The sequence below is a fragment of the Tympanuchus pallidicinctus genome, unplaced genomic scaffold (assembly GCF_026119805.1).
Source record: "Tympanuchus pallidicinctus isolate F22 unplaced genomic scaffold, pur_lepc_1.0 scaffold98, whole genome shotgun sequence".
Classification (NCBI taxonomy): Eukaryota; Metazoa; Chordata; class Aves; order Galliformes; family Phasianidae; genus Tympanuchus; species Tympanuchus pallidicinctus.
In genome coordinates, this window is record NW_026294822.1 from 41,079 (window position 1) to 54,806 (window position 13,728).

Genomic DNA, 13,728 nt, shown 5'->3' on the forward strand with positions numbered 1-13,728 from the left:
TCACAGAAGCCTCTTTCTCCTCTTTTCCCCCTCACAATCCCCTCCCCACCCCCAGGTCCCCTTTCCACATCACAGGGCTTCTAGCCCACCACAATCCCCCAGTTTCCCTCTTCCACCCTTTCTCCACCTCCAGACCCTCTTTCCAGCTCACAGAAGCCCCACTCACACCTTTCCCCCTGTAGATTCCCCACAACCCCCTGTCCACCCCCAGACTTTCTTTCCACCTCTAGAATCATAGAATCATAGAATCACCAAGGTTGGAAAAGACCTAAAAGATCACCCAGTGAGGAAGACTGTGAAGCAAAACAGACCTGGCTGGCCTGAAAGGGTCAAACAGGGAACACGCGGCCCCTCCTGAAAGGGAAGGACTGCCATGTGAAACTGGCAAGCATAAGCTACAGCTTCTTCGTTCCGTGACCAAGAGCAGAATGTGTTCTGTGAATAGAACGCCTTTTGATCTCTGCACTGACCATCATCCACAAAGAGCTGATTAAACAATGATGTATGACTGCCAGCTGCATGAATGCTATCTGATTTAGGTACTGTGTACTCGCATAGCAAAAAGATATAAAATGCCTGTAACAACAACACAGATTGCTACTTGCCACCAGAGCTGCAGCCCGCCTGTCATTCAGGCGTCCCGAGGAGCTGGTCTCCATCAGCAATCCCAACTCCAACAATCATCATTTCTTTTATCCACCTACAGTCACACATCCCCACAGGGCTCTGCTTTACCCTGACTGGGTCAGCTCTTGCTTTTAACTTCTGGTTAGGGCTGCATTTTTTCTCTGCCAGCTCTCCCTGATACCCACACTCCTAAGCATATCTGACTCAGGATTTCTGTAACGTCTGGGGCTACAGCCTTGTTTTCCACCGTTTGTGTTAAGGGCAGACTTACAATTCTCAATCACTTAATATTGTTTGATCCTTAGCTCCAGTTCTCTTTAGTTTCTTGCTAGAGTGACCTGACATGGACAAGAATTTATGTATTCCTACTTGTTCTCTCAGCCCATATTTAGTCGATCCCAAAAGGAAGCCTTTTCTTACTGGGCATCAGCTCCTCCTGCTGCTACAAAACCACCTGTGGCCGTTAAGAGGCACCCGTATCCACCAAGAGATAAACCTCCTGATCCTGCTCCCCTCTCTTCAGTTCTGACATCACAGTCACACCCTGCTCATCTCCACCTTCCTCAGCCTGTGTCCTTTCCAAACCTTTCACTGTCACAACTCTCAGCGTTGCACAAACTACTGACATCATCCTTCGCTTTCTCCTCCTCGTCTCCGGAGGCTTCCAGTGCTGAGGCTGGCATTTCGGGGTTCCTACATCTCTGCAGAGCCGGTCTCACTTCCTCTCCGCCTCCCCCTGTGCAAGTGCTGCTCTCACAGCAGCAGCCTCCACCTGCAGCTCGCTCTCTCACCAAGTTCTGCTCGCAGAGGAACGCTGCAGGGGGTTGCTCTCATGCGCACATGAACTCACTTTCTCTTTCACCCTTTTTCCTTTGGACATCATTCCACTGTTCGGGCCCTCATTACACTTCCACATACCCTCATTCTATTTCTGCAGACCGTTAACAATTACCTTTCTGACACCATCACAACAGTTTGTCCCGTTCCTTTCACAAGCCACAAACCAAACCGTACAGTTCTTCAACTCCCACACACACCCAGCACTTGGTCTCTCATGATTATGGCACTCCATTATAAACCTGGTCCCATTACTCCATTGACGTTCCTGCTTTCTTACTTAATATTCCCCCCCCCCCGGCTCACCAGCACCGTTTCTCCAGTGAGCCAAAATACCACGCAGGGGCTCTTCTCCTATCCCTTCAGACACCCCTGTTCCACAACAGCCTCCTAGGGAACACTTTCACGACACAAACACCCAACAACAACAGAGACGGTGACAACAACCAGCACAAAGCATCCTCGGGATCCTTCCTCTCTCTGCCTCCCTCCAGGGCCCAACCTTCCCTCTGTCTTCCACCATCGTCGCAATCTCAGCTCATTCCAACGCAGAAAACACGCACGCACCAACACATGACACAGAGCACAGCCATCTCTGCCCGCTGCCCTGTGGGAGAACGAAGCTGCGCATCAGGACTCTGCTCCCGCTCCGTAGCTCAGCTACGCCTCACTGCCCACACCCACACAGCACCCGCCTGGACAAAACACAACTTCCTTCGTCGTCCTGATTTCCTCGCAGGACATCCAATGTTCTGATGGCGTTCATTCAGACGGCACCGAGCATTTACAGCACAGCTAACAGCAACCACATCACCTGTAACTGCTGTTATCACAACCAGGAGGACAGAGATAAGCACTTCGCAGGATGCCCACTATACCCTGCCCCCTCAGGACAGCCCCACATCCCTGCCACTCGTATTTGTGCCCCACGTCTTTTCACCCCACATCCCTGCCCCGAACCCCAGCCCCAGATCCCAGGCCTACATCCCTGTCTGAAATCCCTGCCCCACGTCCCAGCCCAGCAACTTCTGCCCAACATCCCAGCCTACATCTTTGTGCCCCACATCTGACCCCACATCCCAGCAAGTCATCCCTGCCCCATGTCTCTGCCCCACAGCCCAGCCCCCATCTCTGCTCCAAAGCTCTGCACCGTAACAGCCCAACATCTCTACCCCTACGTCCACGTCTTCCTGCCCCATACCCTAGACCAACATCCCAGCCCTACTTCTCCTCCTCCACAAATTGTTGTGCCTGACATTCCTTCCCCATAAAAGCCCCACATCCAAGCTCCAAATCCCAGCCCCACAGCTTGGTGCCCCATATCCAAGCCTTAAATCCCTGCCCCACATGATTGTGCCCCACATCTTTGAGCCCCACATTTTCATGCCCTTCATCCCTGCCCCATAAAAGCCCCAAATCCCAGCCCCACATCCGTACCCCACAAAAGCCCCACATCCCAGAAACCACTGAAATCTCTCGTCATCATTTGTAGCCTTCTCTGAGCAATTTCCTCACTGCTAAGCTGAACTACGAGTAAAGGAAAAGAACCAGTGGCCCTAACCAGCCTGGGGAGGTTCCTGGCTATGGCCCTGACCCAGGAAGGCAGCACACTTCCCAGTGCTTCGGGTCCAGTCTGCAGATGGGGCCCTGCATTCCTCCGAGAAGGGAGTCGCCCACCACGGCCACCCTTCCTTTCCTGGCAGCACCTTTGGCCTGCCTGGCTCGCCAAGCGCATCAACAACCAGATCCCAGATGTCAATCAGTAAGGATGCAGAGAGGGCAGGCTGCAAAGATGGTCGCATTAGAGAGGGAGAATCAGAAATGAACGGAGAGCTTACCTGTGACCTGGGCTCGCGGGAAAAGACTCCAAGAGGGGCGACGTCCAGAGAGAGATCCTTCCCCAGAGGCAGTCGGTCCTTCGGTGGGGCCCAGGAGAGGCGCAGCCAGGCTGCAGCCCTTCTGCTCACACAGCTGAGTTGCCTTCAATGCGCTCCCGAGGCTGACTCAGTGCTCGTCTCAGGGGACCCTGCAGGAGGAGCAGCCCCCAGGCCCTGGGCACATCTCTCACCTCCCTGCCACACGTCCTCAGGCTGCTCTCAAACCCTTATCTGCATGGCCTTCATCCCTCTCGCTATCCCACACCCAGTGTCTGCCATCCCTTACTTTCCTAACAACCTCCACATCCTTGCTTCTGTAAGCTATCTCTAACTACCCCTGTCCTCAGCCCCTGTCAAGTCCTTTTCTCACCTTTCACTTCCTACTGGGGGGCCCTCCTCTCATCCTTCAGACTAAAGGGCAGTGAGGACACTGGCAAGAAGGCAGAGCAGAAATGGAGTTTACATGCAGCAATGAGGAGCAGTGAGGAGGCAGAAGAAAGAAGAACAGAAGTGGAGTGCAGATAGAGAAGAGTAGAGAGAACAGACACAAAAGCAGAAGTGTAGATGCAGAATAAAGAGCAGCGAGGAAACCAAAAAAGCAGCATCGTAACAGGAATGCAGATGCAGACGAAAGAAGCGAATTCACGGCAAAGAAAACAGCAGAAGAGTTTGGATGCAGAAGAAAGAAATGAATCACAGAACTGTAGGCGTTGGAAGGGACCTCTAGAGATCATTGAGACCAACCCCCTGCCAAAGCAGGTTCCCCACACCAGGTCGCACAGGTTTGAAGAGAAAAGGAATAAAGAACAGCAGAAGAGGAGCAGTAATGCAGAAAAAAGAGGAGTGAGGATGCAAGGAAAACAGCAGAACTGCAGATGCAAATGAAAGAGTGAGGATAAATGGAAGAAAGAGCAGCCAAAGTGGAGAGCGGACACAGAAAGAAGACGTGTGTGAACACAGGGAAGAAAGGAATGCAGGCAGAACCAAGAGGAGAGAGGGAAGAAAAAGTAGAAGAGGAAAGCAGATGTAGAAGGAAGAAGCAAGGAGATAGGGAAGAAAAAACAACAGAGGAGGAGAGCAGATGAAGAAAAAACAGGGAAAATAAAAGCAAGTAAGAACAGAAGAAGAGGAGTGCAAGTGCACAAGAAAGAGCAGCACGCATACAAAGAAGAAAGAACAGCAGATGTGGAGAGCATACGCAGAAGGAGGTGAGGACAGAGGAAAGAAGGAACAGCAGAAGAGTAAAGCTGATGAAGACGAGTGAGGATGCAGGGAAAATACAGCAGGAGTGCAGATGGAGAAATAGGAGCGAGGACACAGGAGGAGGAAGAGAAGAGGAGGACTGCAGATGCAGAAGCAAGAGTAGTGAGGACAGAACAGCAGTAGAGGAGCGCAGCTCAGAAGAAAGGGCAGTGAGTAGACAGGAAAGACAAGGTACAGGAAGGGAGTGCAGATGGAAGAAAGTGCAACAAGGACAGGGGAACACCAAGAAAAGTGGAGGGCAGATGCAGAACAAAGCGGAGTGAGAACTGATAGAAGACAGAAAAGGAGGAGTGCAGATACAGAACAAAGCAGTGAGGAGACAAAGAAAGACGACCAAGAGAGGAGTTTAATTATGCAGAAGGAAGAGGAGTGAGGATACAGGGAAGAAAGAACAGCAGAAGAGGAGAGAAAATGCAGGGGAAAAGGAAGAAAGGACACAAGGAAGAAAGAGCAGAAGAAGAGTGTGGATACAAACCAAAGAGCAATGAGGATAGACAGAAGACTGAACAGCAGAAGAGATGCAGCAGAAAAAGGAACGACTAAACAGAGAAGAAAGAATAGCTGGATAGGTGTTCAGATACGAGCGAAAGAGCAGAGAGGATATGGGGAAGAAAGAATAGAAGAACTGGAGTACATATGCAAAAGAAAAGAAGAGAGAGGAAAGAAAGAGCAGAACAGTAAAGCTGACACAGCAGTGAGCAGTAAGGGGATGGGGAAGAACAACAGTAGGAGTGCAAGTGTACAAGGAAGAATATTGTGGATACAGAAGAACGAACAGCAGATGGGGAGTGCACATGCAAAGAGCGAGGAAGCAAGGAACAGAACAGCAGAAGCAGAAAGAGGAGCGAGGATACTGGGGAAAAACAGCAGAAGAGGAGTGAAGATGCAGGTGAAAGAGCAGCGAGGAGAAGCAGTAAGAAAGATCAGAAGTGGTGGGCAGATGAAGACAAAACGGGAGAGAGGATAGGATAAAGAAAGCCAAGCAGAAGGGGAGTGCAGGTGCAGAACAAAAGGCAAGTGAGGATACAAGGAGGAAAGGAGAGCAGAAGAGGACTGCAGCTGCAGGTGGATGAGAAGTGAGAAGACAGGGATGAAAGATGATGAGTGTGCTGCAGAAAAAGGAGAAGTGAGGTTACAGGGGAGAAAGGACAGCAGAAAAAGAGTGCAGATGGAGAAGACAGGAGAGAAGACAGGGAAGAAGTAGGAGAAAATGATGACTGCAGATGCAGAGAAAAGAGCAGAGAGAAAGTGGAAAAGAAGCAGCAAAAGAAAGAGGACTGAGGATTCGGGGAAGGAAGAACTGCAGAAAGGGAGCGTGAATGCAGAAGAATCAAATGAGTGAGGATAAATAGAAGACAGAACAGGAGGAGTAGAGCAGCAAATGAAAGAGTGAGGATTAAAGGAGGAAAGAACAGCCTCCAGCAAAGGGGAGAGCAAACAGAGAAGGAAGATGCGTGAGGATACAGGGAAGGAAAGAACAGCAGAAGAGGAGAGCAGATGCAGAATACAAAGCAGTGAGGATACAGAGAAGAATGAACAGCACATGTGGAGTGCATATGCAGAAGAGGAGCGAGGAAACAAGGAAGAAAGAACAGCAGAAGAGGAGGGAGGATGCAAGGGAAACAGAAAACAAACAGGAGAGTGAGAATGCAGAGGAAAGAGCAGGGAGAATACAAGGCAGAAGGATCAGCCTTAGGAGAGTGCAGATGCACAAGTGAGGATAGAGGGAAGAAAGGACAGCAGAAGAGTAGTGCAGATGCAAGTGACAGAGAGAAAAGGCAGGGGAAAAAAAGCAGCAGAAGAGTGCAAATGGAGAAAGAGAGAAAAGAGAAGAAAACAGGAGCAGAGTGCAGAGACAGATGCAGAAGAAAAAGGAATGATTATACAGGGAAGAAAGATTAGCAGGAAGAAAGAATAGCAGAAGAGGAGTTCAGATGCAGAAGAAAGAACAGGGAGGAAGCACAGAAAAATGAATGGGAGAAGAGTGCAGATGCAGATGCAAAACAAGTGAGGAGACTGTAAAGAAGATCAGAAGACGTGGGGAGATGCAGAAGAATGGAGTGAGGACAGAATGAAACAAGAACAGCTGAAGGGGAGTGCAGCTACAGAAGAACGAGAAGTACGGAAAAAGGACAAAAGTACAACAGAAGAGCAGTGTTGATGCAGAGGAAAGAGGAGCGAGGAGGCAGGGAATGAAGAAGTGGAGAAGCAGAGGAAGAATGCAGAAGAAAGAGGAGAGAGGATAGAGAGAAAAAACGAACGGCAGAAGAGGAGTGCAGATGAAGGAAGAGTGAGAATATGGAGAAGAAAAAATAGCACAATAGGAGCCATGATGTGGAGAATTAATAGCCAGCTGAAGAGGAGCAAGGACAGAGGGAAGAATTACTCAAAGAGCAGAGGACAGCACAGAGAGAGAAGTGCAGAGCAGATGAGCCGCTGCTGCAGGAGGATGAAATAATGCAGAAACAGGGCAGAGGAGTGAGGAGGAGAAGAGGAAAAGAGCAGGAACAGGCAGGGGAGAACTGAGAGGAGGGAACAGAGGAGCAGGAAGTGCAGAAGGAGGAAGAGGAGAAAGTGCAGAGAAAAGAAAGAAAAGGACAGGAAAAAAGAATAGGGAGGAAGGCAGCAGAGAGGAGAAGTTAGAAAAGACAGAAAAGAGAAGGGAGGGAAGGGATTGCAAAGGTAGAAAGGAGGAGAAAGAGACAAGAGAGAAGTTCAACCAAAGAAGAACTAAAGATAGAAGAAGTGGGAAGTCACGTGCAGAGAGAAGAGGTGAGAGCAAATTCAGTCACTGACAGAAGAAGAAAAAGGAACGTTAGGAACTGTCAGTCTCTGTGAAAGCTGGATTCTTTGCAGGACATGCCGTGCTTGTTCTGCTTTTGCTTTTTTGCATTGCTTGCATTCTTGTAGACAATTGAACAACTAAGAACGGTCAGGAACATTCTCAGAACATGATTTGTGACGTCCCCTTAATCTCAGCTGCTCTGAAATACCCAACTGCTATCAAGCGAGAGTCACCTCCTTCCAGGCACCCTGCAAATCCAGCTTCAAGTGTCTCACTTTTAAACACTCACCTTCACGAAGGAACAAAGATGATCCCATACTGGGCTCAGAATCCTCCTCTGCCATCCAGCGCATCCATTTCCCAGCAGGACACCATCAGTGTGTTGTCAGCTGTGCCCATGCCCTCACAAAGCAAAACAGCCACGGACAGCTGCCTGCAGAGCCCTTGGAGCAATCCCCGACAGACACAGAGGCTGCAGGCGTCCGCAGTCCCTGACGTGCTGGGAGCTGATGTCTCTGGGCCCAGTGCACAGCAGCATTTCCTTCCATGCTTTCAGGCCTCCTGACAGCAAACCTCTGCTCCAAAGCGTCCTTTGGCCAAGGAATTTGTGCCACCAAGCACAGCGCTTTCTCACCTGACCGCATCCAGAAAGCATAAAATCAGGCAAACTGTGTCATCCTCCCAAGTGCTGCCGTTTCCACAGACTGCTGGCACTGCACAGCTAACAGCTGCCACTGACAACCAGGAGGGGCTTCTGTGGGGGCCAAGGCCAGAGGCGCGGCAGCTGCAAACAGAGGCAAGAGCAGACACAGCTTTAAGTTACCCGAGAAACACAAAGGACTCAACCCAGGAAATCTCCACAGAACTGCTGACCCCATTCTGAGCAACAGGGCGCACAAAACAGCAGAGCTCCTTCCCTGCAGGCAGCCAGCCCTTCCATGAGCCTCCCCCTTAGGGAGGGGGGAACCAGGCTGCACCCCTTGGTCATGCAACTGAACGGCTTCCACTGCTCTCCACAGCACAACAGGCTCGGTTGGAGATCAAAGCCTGTGATGTAAAAATAAATACATAAAAGTTTTCCTGCTTCTTTCTCATCTGTGTCATCTGACTGCTGTTGGAACCCAGCGCACTTACAGGGCCTTGCAAATGACAGCTGGAAGCAGCTACATCCAGCACGCACAGCACCCTGCAAGCTCCAGGTGAGTGACAGCAGCCAAGGAGGCCTCTGGGCTCTGCAGGGTCCGAGTGTGGAGCATTGCACACAGGAACAGCTGAGCATCAAGTCGAAGGCACAGCTCCAGAACTAGCCAGCACCAAGAAGCACAGTGGCACAGCTCATTTCCCACACAGGAAGAGCCGTGACGAAAATGCACATCTGTTCAGCTTTCCTCTCCTGTCCCTGCCTTCTGCCCCATCAGACGGGAGGAACGGCCACGCTTCCACAGACAGGTTCCTCTCACAGCCCGCACCCCTCGGCGTGGAGCATTCCCGGCTGCAGGACAGAAACAACAGCTCTGGCCATGCACCATCTGCCAACTGCCATCTTCCTCTGCATATCGCTCCTAGTCATTAGTTGAGCAAACACCATCCTGTTGGCAAACTTTGCTCCTTATGCACTCATTAGAAAACCAAAAGCAGCTCCATCCCAACACTTATCCACTTCCAGAGTGCTAGGACTCCCATCTCGCACGCACGCTGCGGTTTTCAGCCTAGGCTTGTAGAAACAAAGCCAGAAAACTCCACTCCGCTCAGTACAAAGCTCTGCAATGATGAGAGTCACTCAAGCTCCGCCCCAAAGGGTGAAAAGTAGCATCAAAATATCTGAAGAAAGGGGGGACGATGAAGGAAGGCAGCACTGCAGAGAAGTCAGGAGAACAGCTCTGCCTTCCGGGATCAGGCGGCCAGCGGAGCCTCTCTTCCCCCAGCAGAGACGCCTGCAGGCTGAGGGGCACACGCTCACTTTGCTCAGTGCTGCCCCGAGAAAGTCAGACGGCTCTATGGAGCTGCTCTCTAACTGCTCAGACAGTGCGTCTGTGGGCAGGGCCCAGGATTGGTGCGTCCATTGCTTCTGTACCCTGCAGCATTCCCTGATGGAGCTGTGGCAGTTCTGACCCAGCGCCGCGAGAGGAACAACGAGGAGGTGGTGGGATAACGAGGAGGTGGTGGGATAACGAGGAGGTGGAGCAATAACCAGGAGGTGGTGGAATAACCAGGAGGTGGAGCAATAACCAGGAGGTGGAGCAATAACCAGGAGGTGGAGCAGCAGCTCACTGGGTGCCGCTGGACAAATCAGGCCATGCGCTCCTTGTGAATGCAAAACTCCAATTGTTTATTGATGGATTGAACCCAGAGCGCCAAGTTGGGCTGCTGCCACAAAGCCGCTGCCTGCTGATGCTCCTCCGCTCAGTCCTTCAGCTGCAGCTTCTCCATCATCTCCACAAGGCTGTTCATGGTGGAGAACTGGAAAGAAACAAGGCAAGTGTCAAAGCAGCACACCGCTTCCCCCAGTATTCCACAACCCCCTTCATGTCTGACAGACAGAGAACAAGAGCCGTGTCTGTGCTCGCCAAGGACTCACCTCTGCATGTGCAGCAGCAGCTCTGAGAGCAGCCTTCTTCATTTCTGCTCTCCTTTCTTTCTGTCGTCGTCGTCTTTCTAGAGAGCAAGAGAAGAGAAATTCAGTTTGTCAATAGCAAAACCACGGAAACACGGGTACCACGACAACAGCCTGGGAAATCTCTCAGGAACGGGTATTTGCAGTGGGACGAGCAGAGGGCCATCGTGGGCTTCATGGGAAAAGATAGGATGACACATTCTGGCACATCCTTTGGACTTGGTAGCCTTCTCCTCTTTGCCCCTCCCTGCAGAAGGGAAGAAAAAGCAAAGCAAACCCCAAGCAAACTCCACGTGCTTGACAAGGGAAGCACCTCAGCAGGGCAGCTGCAGCATCTTCTTACCTCTTCGCTTTGAGGTCCGGAACCTCTCGGTCGGCACTGGGGCAGGCCCAGGCTGTGCTGATGGAGCTGGCACAGCACCTCTGCTCTGATGAGGGCTCTGAGCCTTCTCCCCATTGTGCTCCACTTTCACTTGTTTGTTGGCAGGACCCAGCTCTGCCTCCTGCTCCTCCTCTTCCACTCCCTTGCGCTTTCTTGCGACCACGATCTTGGAGGAGGAGCAGTTGGCAACTGCAGGAGCAGCTGTTCCCCCTCTGCTGGGACCTGCTGCTTCAGGAAGCCCTCCAGCCTGGAGAGGAGTTTGCACGGAGCTTTCGCCATTTGGCTCAGCACCTCTCCCTGTTAGAAACAAGAAAGGGGAAGCAGCAACATGTAATGAGTCCAGCACTACCTGCAGTCTGCAAAACAGGCCACGATACTAGGAAATCTCATCTCCAGTGTTCACAGCAATGCACCTTAGGATCTTGGCTGAACTGTGGGCTTGCATTGGCAATTGGGACAGGAAAGGTAATTGGAATCCCCAGGGATTAAGACCTCAAGCAACATGCAATGACAACAGTCCCAGGAAAGGGCAGACAGAAAGCCTAACTAGAAAGACAGGGCACCAAACCCAGATGCCTGCTGCGTGTCCTACCTCTCTTGGGTGCTGGGCCACTCTCCTTGCTCCTCCCCTGCCTCCCTGCAAGCCTGTTGTCATCAGCTCCTGACAGAAAGGAAACGAGACAGACATGAAGAGCATCTCTGTGCAGGAACATTTTAGCACAGCCAACCACAAACTTCTGCTCCTCAAGCGTCGTTTCTTCAATCTGCCCTTCTGCTGCTCCAATGGTCCGCCATTTCTGCAGTCAGCAGACATCTGCAGGGCCCTTTCCCCTCTCCTCCATCACACGCCCCTTCACGCAGCCCTGTTTACAGGCAGTACCCACAGCACAGCTCACAAGAGCTTCTTACCTGGGGAGGCTTTCCGTTTCCCCCCATGCCCAGCACCATTCCATGGACGCGCAGGCTCCGTCCCTACAACAACAGATGGAGTGTTGGTTTCCCAGGAGCAGCGCTGTCCTGTTAGCCCACATCCACCCCCAAAACCAAAAGACACTGTTCTACAGCCAGAACAGAAGCTGATGGTTAAACTGCAGTGCGCTTACACAAAGCATTACTGCTCTCACTCCTGCTCAGGTGGCAGCAGAGGAACCCAGGGCTGCCTGACAGCTCTGCATTCTGCAGAGCAAAGCTGCTTCAGCAAACAAAACGCTACAAAACGCTGCACAAGTTGAGACATGGATTTTTTGGTCTCTACAGGGAATTCATTCAGCTCTGAGCGCCACCACTTACACACAGACTTCTGTCTTACTGCTGCCATCAGCTGCCACTGTCAGCCTCCCCAATGCTTCCACAATGGCTACTGCACATCCCTACAGCACTGCACCAACTCACAAGTAACACTCATTCCTCCATCCTTCATGACAGAGGACTGAAGAGACTCACTTGTGCATGGTGCTAAGGATGCTCCGTCCCCATCGCGTCCCTCTGCGCGCTGCAAGGCCCAGCTGGCACTGGGGCAGCCTGCTGGCTGCTGCTCCCTAGCATGGGGAACAGCACGGCGCTGCTTCTGAGGAGAGAAAAAAGGAGGGCCATGGATACAGGCACCAACGTTTGCAAAGAGATGCAGTGTTCCAGATCGTGCCAGAGAGCGCTGAGTTCTCACTAAAGGAAACATTGGGAGCGCATTCACAACATCTGCACAAGCTGCAATTGCTGGGCATATCCAGCTTTCTTATCGCTCAGGTGCAGCAGACAGGCGCTCTCAGACAGCACTGCAGGGCTTGCACCAACACACCTGCAAACACCAGCATTCTTCCAAGGGAAACAGGGTCTTCAGGTGCCACAGTTCAACCCGTGCAAAATTACCGTGCGCAGCCTTAGCTCTGCACCATCCTTCCTTCCCCACCCTGTCCTGCTGCAGGCAGCTAGAACAAACTTCTCAGCAGAAACCAGAGCAAACGTGGCAAACCATAACCAGGTACAGATGGCAGGAGGGCAGCGCCCGCTCTCGGCTCCCACCCTGCCCCACCAGGTGAAGGAGCCTGGCCATGCTGTCCTTTTGCTGCACCGCACAAGCCCACTGGTTACTGAGCTCCCTAAGGACCAGCAGGGCTCCCCCTGCTCCACCCCTTCCCCTCCAAAACCAGAGAAAGGAAGAAAACCCAAGTTAGGGAAACCCAGCCATACCTTTCCACGCGCAAAGCAGGAATGGGAACCGCGTCTGTGTCCCTGCTGGGACATGTGGGGAACGTCTCAGAGGAAGCTCACGTTCCTGGGGTCCTCTCCACAGGGACTGACCCCCCGCTGGTGGAAAGAGCTGGCTTCACTCTTCAACTGCCTCAGTCCCCAACACCTCCTTTTGTAAACCAACCCTGAAGAAAGAACCTGCAAGTGAAAAACAGGAAAAAGCATTTTCCCAGCTTTCCTCTGCTATGCAGTTTAAGCTATCGGGCAGGGCAATACTCCAAACCAACTACTAATGAGAACTGTCTCCCAAATACACCCAGCTCCCGTGCAGCTGCCATGAGTTCTGACAGCAAGCGTTCTTCTCCATCTCCTCCATAGTTTTGCACCTTGAAGCACACGGCTGGTGTTGCTGTCGTGAAGAAAACTCCTTTTGTCTCACCGCCAGCCTGGACAAGGGCTGACGCAGCTGCCCACCCCAGCCCAGCTTTCCTGCTGAGACACCCAGCACCAACCCCAGCTCACCTGGCCACTGCTCAGCCGGAGCTGTGCCCAGCTCTCACACACGCCGCAGCGCTGCTTCCAGTGGGCTCTCACAGGAAGATCTCTCCATGACAGCACAGAGCTCGGTCTCAGTGTGCACCACGCTCACTAGAGCACCAGCTCTGCTCCCAGCTGGGGCACAAACGCTCCCAGCCCGGCAGCCACTGTGACCTCAGCGAGTGCCTGCATCACCGCTGTGCTTGCATCATAGACAAAGGAGTGGTCACCTCCCAGACCCAAAGTTTAGGGAACCTTGAAGTATTTTACTGACTTGGAAGTATTTCACTTTACTTACTTCAGAAATTGCACACAGAGATGGCATGTTTTGCTATTCTTTCACACAAAGCAGAAGGGCAAAATGGGAGATACGTGCAGCAGCATCCACACCCCAGTTGCTAAAGGAATAGAAAGACAAATATCAAAAGTCAATACGTGATTCTGATCCAAGGAGGGAAGCTAATCTTCAGATCACTTGTTATCATTTAAAACAGGCACTCACAGTGGGAAAATCGTAGGCCTCAAATTCTGACATAAAATAAAGCCACAGCCCTGCCACGAAGGCTGGCTCATCAGCACCCATTACCACAGCAGCACCTGGCAACTCACGCAAAATGAG

The 13,728-nt window shown here is 51.8% G+C and overlaps 1 long non-coding RNA gene across 1 annotated transcript; it reads right to left on the minus strand.

Annotated features, from left to right (window-relative positions):
* Nucleotides 1–11,854: 11,854 nt before the first annotated feature.
* On the minus strand, nt 11,855–13,728 carry LOC128074743 (uncharacterized). The gene is made up of 3 exons (XR_008203435.1): nt 13,612–13,728; nt 12,573–13,507; nt 11,855–11,952 (listed from the first exon to the last, which is right to left on the minus strand). It is a non-coding gene; the product is annotated as an uncharacterized LOC128074743 (long non-coding RNA).